The following is a 13,183-nucleotide window of genomic DNA, read 5'->3' as shown; positions in this document are numbered from 1 at the left end:
TCCACGGGGATCCGCAAATTAGGTTATTTTACATCATGGGGACGGGCCTTAATGACGTCACGGAGACTGGAAAAGTCGGCAACCCTGAGCTAATTATTTAACTTGTGATTCTGTGCGGAGACCTGGAAAACGTCCCCTGTGTGGGGGTTCTAGACGGTACTAAATAAATAAGAAGTACAATCTGATTGGCTGCCCATAGAAACACCTCATCTGAAATAGAAGTGTTTTTTGCAGAAAAAAATGCATCTTAACACGTCTTAAATCTGATACATGAGTAGAGTCTATTCTAGTAGGTACTGTATGTGCAAGAGGAGAGGCAACACGTGACCCAGACAGCCAGATTTAAGCAACGCTGCAGCAGGAAGACTGATGGAATTAAATATAACGAGGGCATCTCATCTGTATACAGAGATGATAGCTCAGAGGGCAGAACAGAGAGCAGTGATAGATTTAAGAATCAAAGGAAGGGAAATGAGATATTTTGGGGTGAGGGATGATGTAGAGTTTGTACTAAGCAGAAATCCATGAGGGGATGAAGGATAAGTATAAAGAGCCCACGGTACCATGAGTCTAGTTGGGGCCAGGGGCAGTGCTCTGCTAGAGAATAGACATTGTAAGCGGCGTGTATGATTTCTTTGGATTGTTTTCATGTAACAGTTGTGAGGAAGCACAGGCTCTAATTAGCATAACAATAGCCCAACATTTGTGCGCCACATGAAAAATGCCACAAGGGCGTCTTTGCCAGTGTTGTGTAATGTATGACATGGGTAGGCAATGTGTGGCAACCCAGCTGCAATACTGAGGCAGTTTATGCTGGTATGTGTAGTTCTGCAGCAGCTGGAGTACCACATATTGGGGGAGATTCTCTAAACTAAAAATGCGGTAATAACTTTGTTATCGGGTTTTTACCGCATTTTGGGGTGCTCTAAGCCTCCCCCACCGGGTAACCGCGACGGGAGGCATCGGCAGAAAAATCTTGCAATGCCCCATAGAAGCCTATGGGCTTCTAACGCGACCCACCGCCGCCCCGCACTGACCCCCCCTCACCTGTGTTCGGGCAGCACAGAGCTGTGCTGCCTGGACCTGTGACCTCCTCCTCCCTGCACTATGATCCTCTTCCAGGTGCAGGGAGGAGGAGAGCCCGGCGCAGCAGCGCCGGGTAAGGGAGGGAGGGGAGAGCCGCCGGGTTCCGGTGGGACCTGCTGACTCTCACCGCAAAGGACAGCTCTTACCGAAAGAGCTGTCCTTTGCCATAATTATCGCATATGTTAGGTAAGAGATCGTGGATGTTAGGTAAGGGGGCGTGGATGTTAGAGCATCCCCCCCCCCCATCGCCTGCCCATTAGAATATATAGTACCGTCTTAGTAAATAATAGAGTGTTCCGCATTGTTGCTTATACAACAATTGGCGTGCAGCATATATCATGTGGGATTTATATAAATCTCAAACAGGTTGCCATATAGTTACATGTTCGCAGTGTCTCGGATGGTGGGCATATGCGTATGTGCAGGGTAATTTCTGCACATGTGCATACGCCCAGTGCGTGCGGCTACGGCGAACAGGGTGTTTGCTGGGGGACGACGACGACGCAGGCAGGGTAATTTGCATATGGGAACGCCCAGCGTTTCAAAGCCCCGTTGACGTGGTTGCGGGGAGCGGCCAGCTGACATCACCGGATGTGATCTGCCCGCCCACTTCCTCCCAAGCGTCCACGCATATGTAATTAATTTCAGAGTCACTTTTATATGCGTGAAACTTCGCCATCATTCGATGGTCACTGACCATCGAATGATGTGGGTGGGTCCCACTAGGCTTTGAATGAATGTTACTGTGTAACATCAATTTGCAAACCCTGCGAGGGAATCGCCCTTGCAAATGGGTGGAGGCCAGGTCACCATTCGCAAGGTGGGGTTTGGTGGACTCACAAGGCTGCGAATTCACAGCCTTGCCAATCAACCAGAATAACCCCCTTTATTTATTCACACATGGGGAAAAAATTGTGTACACACGGTGCAGTTTGGCAGCAGGACCCGACAGGGTGCTGGCAGGCAGTGGGTGGGAGCGGGGGCCATGCTGCTCAGTCTATATCTACATTCAATTCCAATAGAATCGGGATTGGGTGCTGGAAAGCAATCTGCACTATGGAGGTCATTCTGGTTGATTCTCCCCATTGCGAATCCGCATTGGGGACCAATTGTGAAGGCCTGCGTATAAGCATATTCATTTACGCGCATGTGCAGACCTTCTGTGCGGGTGCCTTCGGAGACTTGCATAGTCTGTGTGCGCCCAGGATAACGCTGGGCAGCCCCATGCGAACTGGGGAAGCTGCACTCCCTGTTCACAGAGTGACTTAGATTTGCAGAAGCTTAAGAAATCATTTGATGGCCGTGACCCCTGACTGATTTTGATCCCGCATGAAATTCGCAGTTTTGCGAGTCAACCAGAATGACCTCCTATGTGCTATGCGATCTTGATTATATATTGACAATCGATATCGCAGATCGCACCGTGTGTACACAGCATAAGTGTGTCAATTTTAAATACTCTTTCCAGTGTTTACTATCTGAGCAGTAACCTGTTTCATTTTCCTGGTTATCTTTTAAACTTGTAACATTTTATTGAGTAGATTCAATATGGTGTGAGTTTTACTAGTGACAGATGTTGCCCATAGTAACCAATGAGATTCTAGATATTATCCTCTAAAAGGTGCTAGATAAATGATAAGTAAAGGATTGGTTGCCATATATGGCCATATAAAAATTAACCTGCTTGTTCAGGATCACAAATCATTAACGGCATTGAGCTTAAGGTGCCCATACACGTTGCAATTATCGTATACAATATCGCATCTCATCGCATCTCAGTTTTGCGATGAGATGAGATCTAGTACAAAAAGTATGTGCAGCACATACTAGATCTCATCTCATCGCAAAACCGAGATGAGATGCGATATTGCATACACTGTATACAATAATTGTAACGTGTATGGGCACCGTAACACACTAGAGACTGTATCGCTCAGAAGGGCCCTTGTACAAATATCAGGTAGTATGAATTGTCCATTGGCCCAAATGAGGATACTTGCTGGCCATACACTAGACCAACTTGTTGGATGGACTGAAATACTTAAATGGGAGCAAATGACAATCGGCAATTTGCTCACAAACCCAGGAAAATGGGCAAACACATTCAGTCAAACATACATTAGGTCGACCACTAAAGGTCGATAGAGCTTAGCTCAACATGTGAAATAAGCTGACATGACTTAGGTCAACACACGTATTAGGTCAACAATGGGAAGGTCAACAGGCACATGGGTTTTTCACATTTTTTTCTAGCCGCCAGGTGGCATTTTATACCCTACCATCCACTGGGGCCGGAACATTATAGTGCCCGAAGCGAGCCATGCGAGGGGACGTGGGACGCTGATACGGTGTCCATGGCGACAAAACCTGATGTCGGCCTTTTGACTGTGGACCTTCCCATTGTCGACCTAATGCTTGTGTTGACCCTGACGAACTTAAGTGGTCAACCTAATGTATGTCAAACTTCATTGTGTCGACCCCATGACCCATGCCGTCTCCATCACAGGTGAGTATGGGAGCCATAACATGTTTCCCTAGAGCCCCATGTGGGGCCTCTAATTAAAACACTTTGGGGCAGATGCGGATTTGCTATCAGCCCAACTCACAATGTGATCACTGACTACACTGAGCGGATATATCACATATCGCATGCAGGGGCAGAACTTGCGAGAAAGCTCAGTCCCTGCGAATGGTCTCCGCAGCACTGTTGGGGTATCTTTCAGTAAGAATACAGCGAACCTGTGCTGCTCTTCTTGTTATATCACCACAACCGCTGCAGCTGGCACCGGGTAGCACAGGGTGAGCCAACATACTAAACTCCTTCCTCACATTACTCTTTCCTGTTGGAACTGCATAAAGGGTGTAAGCCGCCCAGTGTTAAGGAAAGGTCAGAGCTCATTGCTACTGGAGAACGTATTCCCTTCTTCATATCCTGCAACGTACTGTATATGTAATCTCTGTTCAACAAATGAATCTATCAGGAGTCAGATGGCTCAGTGCAAAGAAAAAGTTATCTTTTCTTATATTATTTAGGCGTTCCTAGGAACTTACAGAGAACAATACTGATGCACACTCTAGGTGCTAAGAACACTGATAGTAAAAATAATTGTGATAAACTCTTACAATTAACATGGAGCATAATTCAAGTTCTTCGCACACATTTGCGCAAATATGTGGGCCCATCCACCGCGTCCAGGTGAACACGGTGGATGCGTCCTCTCAGATATTTTCATTTGTGTAATCTTGTGGGAACTACTTTTGTGTTTTAGAATTATTATTATATTGCAAATACAAAGTACCATCTAAATATAACAGCCAGCCAATCTGCTCCCACCTGCCATGTCACAGACTGTGTTTGAAAAATGTCAGGCAGGAGCTGATTGGTTGGTTTTTTATCACTCTCTATTTTATCACTATTGGAGCTTAGTGCATCTGGCCCTTTGACTTTAGCATTTCCTTCGAACACTATCAAGCCGCATCTCCTTGGTATCGTTCGGTGGAAGCCCGATGTAGTAACGAAGTGGATGCTGTAGGACTGTTTTTGAGTTGTATGCATTCAAGTCAACATACACAATGTACTGTATGCTTTTTTTTCTTTTGCTTATGTCTTTTCTTGCAGCCCAAAGAATGTATCCAACTTCACAGTAGGAACCTGTTGCTCCAAATATTGGGGATGCACCCAATCTGGATTTTATGATTGGCCCAGAAGAGAAAAGTGCTGAGTGCGAATTCTCCTGACAATCAATATAACAAAAGTCAAAGTTCTGACGTCTCCTGGTAAATATTTAAGCCCTAACCCATCCCCACAACCTAAGCCTAACCCAGGGCAGGGCAACACCGGCCCTCCAGATGTTGATGAACTACACATCCCAAGATACCTTGCATCAGTTTCAGCATGGCCACATAGCAAAACTAATGCAAAGCATCCTGGGATGTGTAGTTCATTAACATCTGGAGGGCCGGTGTTGCCCAGCCCTGGCCTAACCTTTTTTACTTAGAGGTAGGATCCATTGATATTGCAACCATCAGGATCCCGCTGTTGGTATTCGGACAGTCGGGATCCTGACCACATCCCAACAGAATAATTTGGGATAAAAAAAGCAAAGAAGCAGCGCTGGATCTACAATGAATAACTCAATTAAAATGAAATAATCTCTTTATATAGTAAAATAAATAATAACATTACATAGACATATATACATGTAACAATATACTTAAAAATTAATAAAGAAGTAATCTCACTCGCAGGATTGATGATATAATCAAGGGATAGTAAGGCTCTTTGATGGCTTGTCCAATTGAGGTAAGTGCACTTTACCAAAGAGTTTATTCCCACTGCTTTTAAGATATCAAAAAGGTCACAGGTCCTCTTTATTAGTATGGTATCTCCACCTGGTGCCGCTGGAGGAATCTGTAAACCAAAGGTAGAATCTTTCAAATGGAACCCAAAGTCCTCTCTTTTTCAAAGCCACAGCCAGTGGTGAAACGCATCAGTGGTTGCCTTTTTAACTCCAGGATTGGATTAACAGTCACCAGAAGCTGCCCCACATCCACCTTGTCCACTGCCTTTTTTGGGGATCCCTCTACAAGACCTTTGAGACTCTTCATTGGGATATACAAAAGAGAATTACCTCCGGGTGAGCTCCACCATCTACAGCCACCTGTAAAAGGTCTATGCTTCTTTGGGTTAACCCCCAGAGGACCCATTGTGACCCCCATCAGATTACCCAATTGGATACCTCTGGGTGAATTTTATTATTCACAGCCACCTGAAAGAGGACGATTCCATCTTGGTCTTTGAAATCGCCCACTCCACTGTCCTCCAGCGGCCATTGGGGGCACTGCTCCATCAGAGAGGACTTTGGGTTCCATTTGAAAGATTCTGCCTTTGGTTTACAGATTCCTCCAGTGGCACCAGGTGGAGATATCGTACTAATAGAGAGGACCTGTGACCTTTCCATATCTTAAAAGCAGTGAAATTGGGAATAACACCTTTGGTAAAATGCACTTACCTCAATTGGACAAGCCATTAAAGAGCATTGGCTCTATCATCCATCCTGCGAGTGAGAATACGCCTTTATTAACTTTTAAGTATATTCTTATATGTATTATTTAATTTTAATTGAGTTATTCATTGTAGTTCCAGCGCTGCTTCTTTGCTCTTGATACTCTTTGATAGGGAGTGACTACCCCTATATCCCAGAAGCTGCTTTAGGGAAGCAACCCATACTTCAGGCGCCCTTTATATTTTCAAGCAGAATAATTTGGGATAGTTGCAATCACTGTCATTACCTAGATAGCATGAGTGGGAGCATGTTCATTTGTCTGATTCATCGGGGTCTATTTACTAAGCCTTGGAAAGAGATAAAGTGGAGAAATATAAAGCCATTCATGGTTAAGTATTGGTAATTTTTCTCTGCCCATTTTATCTCGCTCCTAGACTTAGTAAATAGATCCCAGAGTGACTTGAACAATCTGTGACAGTGCTTACCAGGAGCATGGGATCCGCTCAAGGTTCTTCCCAGCCATAAAGGCAATTGGCATGATTCAGAGATAGACAGAGAATTTGATTTTGTCACTACTGGGCTGCTCGGGGGCGTGGTATCACAATGGTGTCAATGTGGCTCCACCCCTGCTCTACAGTGCAGAGGAGATCACTACAATGACACAATTCAGCACTAATAAAAATACAATAGTGCAATACAGTTTTTTCAATTTGCATATTAAATCTTAACCATAATTTTAATATAGGTGACCCGTACCCTTTTGATATGTCTACTTTGTTGTAAACAAACACTTTTCGTAAACCGTTATGAAATAACTAGTCAATCAATCACTAATGGAGGCACAAGATCTCAATAGGACCAAAAGAAAAAATCCATAATAAAACAGATAATTTTAGATGGTCTTTTTACATCCAATTTTTCATCACAACACAAAGGTGTGAAAAAAATTCTCCAAAAACTTTGGGGTCTACTCAAGAAAGACCGGCTATTGGTAAAGAAATTCCAACCAACCCAATCTGTGTCTTCAGAAGAGCACAACATTTAAAATCAAAACTGGTCAAAGGTCTCTGCCCTATTTCTCCGAAAAAAGGGAAGGGGATACACTGGTATACTTTTCCTTTTTGGGGGAGCCCGGAGTACCACCCAATTTCGAAAACCTTGCGGCCGTTCCAGAATGTTGGGCAAGTATGCATGTGCCGCAATATTTTTACAGCACGCTATTAGTCGAAGCATGCTGTTAGTGGCAAAGTGCTGTTAGCTGCAGCTTGACAGGCAGCAGGCATTTGGCAGCACTGAAAATGGAGGAGTATCCTGCCGTTTTGGGGTGTGCCGAATCCAGCAATTATCTTTTTATTCTATTTAAATAAAATAAAAAACACTTTCTGAGCCCATTAAAAGGATCACTCTAATTTCTAATATCCACCTTACCCTGCCCCATCTGAGAGATATTCGGGTATGGGTAAAAACCGGACCAGGACAAGACCCCTGGACCGGACATCAAACTCTGCATTTTGGAGCTTGTAGCATCCGGTCCGGGGGTGTCCTGTCCGGGGGTGTCCTGTCCGGGGGTGTACTGTCTGGGGGGCTGCCTGTCAGTCCTGTCAACAGGGAGAGGAGCAGGGGGAGAATAAAGCCTCCCTGTATGGTCCGGGCATGTAGTAAAAACCGGACGGTCCGGACCACACAGGGAGGCTGTAATCACCCCTTCCCCATGTCCCTGATGATAGCTATCACAGGGACACCCCCGGACAAGACACCCCCTGGACGGGACACTACAAGCTCCGGACTGCAGATTTTGATGTCCGGACCGGCGGTCCGAGGTCTTGCCCGGGTTCGGTTTTTACATAGTCCCGAGATATTCCTGTTTCTTCTTCTTGTTTGCCTGGTTGTAAGACTTTATCATAGATGTCATCTCTGGGAGAGTTTCCAGGCTGTTATTGGTACGCGAGCCTGCTGCCACACTGATAAATGCTCGTCTATCAGCTGCGTCTATGCTAATTACTAGTTAGAAAAACATGAAAAAACTGCGCGCCGCCTTTCACTGAACTATTTTCCTTGGACCCCGTCCAAGAAGCTTTTGCTAAATAAGCTTGATAAGCAATTCCGAGCCGAGGATTTTTTATCATACATGAAATACAGTATGGCTGCCAGAACTCTGTGCTGTGCGCAAATAAATGGAAACAGATAGAAATAAATAGAAACACAACCTGCTACGAGACAGTAGGAGAAATGAAAATCACATAAATGAATATTGGAGCTGGAATCGCCGTGGGTACATTTAATCCCTTGGCTGCCAGGGAGGTCTGCGGGGTTGGATGCTGCATATGCTAGACGCCTGCCTATTGCCATCACACATGGGTAGAAATGGTATTTTCATTAATTTTTCATATGGTTTTTGATATGTTCAATTAGCATAGGTGGAACGTTCTCACTCAGAGACTTTGGCTGCATATTATGCTTGCTGGATGGAGGCAGAGATTAATACTGATGCCTACTTTCCTACTCTCTGAGTAGACACCCGATTTTTTGGGCAGTCCCCTGTGGCTCTATATGGCATCTTTCCCTGCTGCTGCTGATGAGCCATCCAGCCAATCAGAGCTGTTTGGTCAAAATCCTGGGTCCACTGCTTTCACACTACCTGAGTCCACCCTGCACAGACCTGGGAATAACTCAGATAAGTTGCAGGGTTGCAAAAGATGGCATTCCGGAACCTGGTTGATAACTTTCATACCATCACTATCACTATGACATTACCCGGGTCTTTTAGACCAGGTTTTTTCAGTAAGTTTAAAACCATACTTGCCTACTTTTGAAAACTAGTTTCAGGGAGATTATAGTTGGTAGTAGAATTTTGCAGAGTGACCCATTGAGGTGGCATGTTGTGCTCCACCCAAAGGGCGTGTGTAGTACCATCTATGGAGAGATCAGAAAAAGAGATAGTGAACGTGGCACCTAGAAGCGTGGGTGTGTACTGTTACATCTGAGAGGAATCTTTTAAAAAGACTTATATCCAAATGTAGATGAGCCCCAGAGCAGTTAGTAAGAGCTACTACTGTATACTTGATACAGAAAAGTCACTGATGGTCTCTGAGGGTCTCAAATTACCTTAACTAATTTTTATGTTCTACAAACCAGTTTATTACCTGGGGGCCTGTGTGATCTCTCTGCAGCGTGTTGGCAGGGCTATTTTTCAGCCTGAACTGGGCAGAAGTTCCTGAAGGTCTTATGTAAAATGACATCATAAGGAACTGGTTTCTGGAAAAGTTTAGGCTGGGGTGCTGAAGTGACACACGGGGGGGGGGGGGGGGGGGATTGACATGGGAGCGATGCAGTGATACAGTGGGGTGGGGGGGGTTGTGGAGTGACATGGGAAAGATGCAGTGATACAGTGGAGGGGGGGGTGGAGTGACATGGGGGAGAGATGCAGTGATACAGTGGAGGGGGGTGGAGTGACATGGGAGAGATGCAGCAATACAGTGGGGGGGGGGGGGTGGAGTGACATGGGGGAGATGCAGTGATGCAGTGGTGGGGGGGTTGGAGTGACATGGGAGAGATGCAGTGATACAGTGGGGTGGGTGACATGGGAGAGATGCAGCGATACAGTGGGGGGTGGAGTGACATGGGAGAGATGCAGCGATACAGTGGGGGGTGGAGTGACATGGGAGAGATGCAGCGATACAGTGGGAGGCTGGAGTGACATGGGAGAGATGCAGCAATACAGTGGGGGTGGAGTGACATGGGGGAGATGCAGTGGTGGGGGGTGGAGTGACATGGGAGAGATGCAGTGATACAGTGGGGTGGGGGTGTGGAGTGACATGGGAGAGATGCAGCAATACAGTGGGGGGTGGAGTGACATGGGAGAGATGCAGTGATACAGTGGGGGGGGGGGGGTGGAGTGACATGGGAGATATGCAGTGGTGGGGGGGGTGGAGTGACATGGGAGAGATGCAGCGATACAGTGGGGTGGGTGACATGGGAGAGATGCAGCGATACAGTGGGGGGTGGAGTGACATGTGAGAGATGCAGCGATACAGTGGGGTGGGGGTGTGGAGTGACATGGGAGAGATGCAGCGATACAGTGGGGGGTGGAGTGACATGGGAGAGATGCAGCGATACAGTGGGGGGTGGAGTGACATGGGAGAGATGCAGCGATACAGTGGGGGTGGAGTGACATGGGAGAGATGCAGCTATACAGTGGGGGGGGGGGGGGTGGAGTGACATGGGAGATATGCAGTGGTGGGGGGGGGTGGAGTGACATGGGAGAGATGCAGTGATACAGTGGGGTGGGGGTGTGGAGTGACATGGGAGAGATGCAGCAATACAGTGGGGGTGGAGTGACATGGGAGAGATGCAGCTATACAGTGGGGGGGGGGGGGGTGGAGTGACATGGGAGATATGCAGTGGTGGGGGGGGTGGAGTGACATGGGAGAGATGCAGTGGTGGGGGGGGTGGAGTGACATGGGAGAGATGCAGTGGTGGGGGGGGTGGAGTGACATGGGAGAGATGCAGGGATACAGTCGTAGGCTGGAGTGACATGGGAGAGATGCAGCGATACAGTGGGGGGTGGAGTGACATGGGAGAGATGCAGCGATACAGTGGGAGGCTGGATGACATGGGAGAGATACAGCGATACAGTGGGAGGCTGGAGTGACATGGGAGAGATGCAGTGAGACAGTGGGAGGCTGGAGTGACATGGGAGAGATGCTGTGAGATAGTGGACACCTCTTAAGTCCCCATACACTTAGCCAAAATCATGTGGGAAAGGGCCATATGGTATAAGTGTACCACTGGAGCCCTGACAAGCTCCCACATACTTTCCAGCATTCTTAGGACGGCTGCTTCTACAGTCACTAGCACTGTACTCCCTAATGAAGAAAGTCTTTCACAGTTCTGTTGCTCTGTGCATGTTTGGGAGGGAAATTGACAATTCATAACACCTACAGATGCTGCTTTCAGACATGCGGCCTGGGAATTTGGCAGTTCTAGCAAGCTGGAAAATTCCCTGTCTCAGCAGCATGATCCTGGTTGGGAGCAGGGTCGTGGACCCGGGAATTAAGGTATTAACATATCTATGTGATCCCCAGTTGATTGCGAGTGTTAACCCGAACATAAATTGGAATGCCGGCTCTAGAAACCCAACTGTCGGGATGCCGAACAATGAGTAGCAAGGGAGGAACAGCGGTACGCTGGGAATGGGGGAGTGGGTAGGTTTAGGCAATTATGGGAGGATTTAGGCTGATGCGGGGGGGGCGCGGTGTTAGGTGGAGGGGTACGGGATTAGAGTTAGGCACTAGCAGGCAGGGTTAGTATTGCCCCTGTATGTATTCCCTCCTTAAGGATGACAGTGTCTGTATTCTGACCACAAGCATCCCTATGTATCCCATTTTAAATATTTAGCAATATAAAATTATTATATGGGCTAATTTAGATAAGTTCTAACTTAAAGTATACAATATACATTTTAGAATGAAGAGCTTATTCAGATTATTATTGGAATAGGGTGTGAGAATCACAGTGAGAGATTTTGGGAGAGTTTTTTCGATTTAGTTAAAGCGGCAATCAGTTACAATGAAAAACCAGGTTGATTTTGTCATATAAAGTAATTGCTGCTTTAAAATTTTTTTTAAGGAAAACTCTCCCAAAATCTCTCACTTTCCAATTCTCAAATTCTATTACATATTTATGTAATGCCTTGTTTTTTACTTACCGGTACTTCTTTCATATGTATATTGCCCTTTTTATATGTCAATATTTTTTTAATTGATCCTTTGTTTTTATCTTTTTCATGCAATTCATCAAATATGAAATCCATCATGCAAATGGGATATATCAGATAATCACTCTCCCAGTATTAGGAATGGATTTTGACAGAATACACAGTACAGCATTTATTTGACACCCATTTTTTCCCTTAAGAAAAATGGTGAAAGACATGATAGCCAAAGAGGAACACAAAGAAAAAATACAAGCTAACCGCAGGCATCATTTCTGGCAGCAAGATCCGAAAGTCGTTACACATAGAAATCCAGGGAGGTGGAAGCTGTGGAACGCAACCGGATGTTCTAGTTTGCGAAAACTCGGGAAACAGTGCATTGCTATATTGATTAGGATGAGTATAAATATAGGACCAGGATTACAATGTTCATCCTAACCTCAGGAAGGAGATTAATTCTCCGAAACGCGAAACGCGTACCTTGGAAGAACATTACTTACCGAATAAATGCACCTTGGCACTTTTTGGACACACCAGCACGTTATAGGAAAGAACCCCGATATTCACCCACAAAACTAACTGCAGTGGTGCATAAATTCGGATTCCATCTTTTGCCTTTTTCACATTAGATTTATTGTGAGATATCTATCAGGGGTGATTGGTTGGTCCTACCTTACTTTTGGCATCTTTGATTGTTAATTGTATGTATTTTATATGAGCTTATTCATGAATAAATAACCGTTTGTTTCTTAACCCTAATTCGAAATATGGGTGTGTACTAATTTCAAAACATCGTTCATGGTTTTGCACCAACCTGTACATTTAGTTTTTTGCAAATAACCTGCAGAACCCTTGGCGGGCAGGCAGGAAATGTGAAAATTCCATTCAAAAGAATGGGGGCTGCAGATTGGCTGAGAGAGCTCTCTCAGCCAATCAGCGACCCCTATTCTATTGAATGGCAGTTTTTAAATCTCCTCCCTGCCTGCAGCTCCCTGGGAGTCCTTTACCTGCGATAACTCGCATGAAAAAAATGGCACATCAATGCCAAATCGCATGCAACCCTTCCTAGGGGAGTTGAAGGGAAATAAGGTCCGTCTTGTCCCTTGGACAAGTCGGACCTGTATATGGGGACATTTAGACTATTATACACTGCCTCCCTTCACTTCAAGTAAGTTAGCTATGTAACCTGCCATTTATTCCTACTTCACTTCTAAAGTAGCATAAGGGCGGATAGTATTAAATATGTATCAGGTTTCTCCATAATGAATCTGCATTTCTAAAAATATTGGAAATGATGTTCTAAGAGTAGGAGTTATATTATTATTTGCTGCTGCTGATGACAGAAATGATAAATAACCCAGAATGATCACTGGCCGCT

At 45.6% G+C, this 13,183-nt stretch overlaps 1 protein-coding gene and 1 long non-coding RNA gene across 3 annotated transcripts in view; one reads left to right on the top strand and one right to left on the bottom strand.

Moving 5' to 3' along the window:
* Positions 1 to 12,540, top strand: part of LOC146042872 (uncharacterized) — a 165,133-nt gene extending 152,593 nt beyond the window's left edge. For both annotated transcript variants that reach the window (XR_014464044.1, XR_014464045.1), the window contains 2 exons: positions 4,706 to 4,863; positions 11,926 to 12,540. This is a non-coding gene — a long non-coding RNA (uncharacterized LOC146042872). The remainder of the gene's footprint in view (positions 1 to 4,705; positions 4,864 to 11,925) is intronic.
* Positions 1 to 13,183, bottom strand: part of FXYD6 (FXYD domain containing ion transport regulator 6) — an 84,066-nt gene that overhangs the window by 66,857 nt on the left and 4,026 nt on the right. The gene's annotated exons all lie outside the window — the stretch shown is intronic.

This window comes from Crinia signifera, chromosome 19 (assembly GCF_055691185.1).
Source record: "Crinia signifera chromosome 19, ASM5569118v1, whole genome shotgun sequence".
Classification (NCBI taxonomy): Eukaryota; Metazoa; Chordata; class Amphibia; order Anura; family Myobatrachidae; genus Crinia; species Crinia signifera.
Note: the sequence above shows the minus strand (reverse complement) of the source record. Positions and strands in the feature narration are given on the sequence as shown.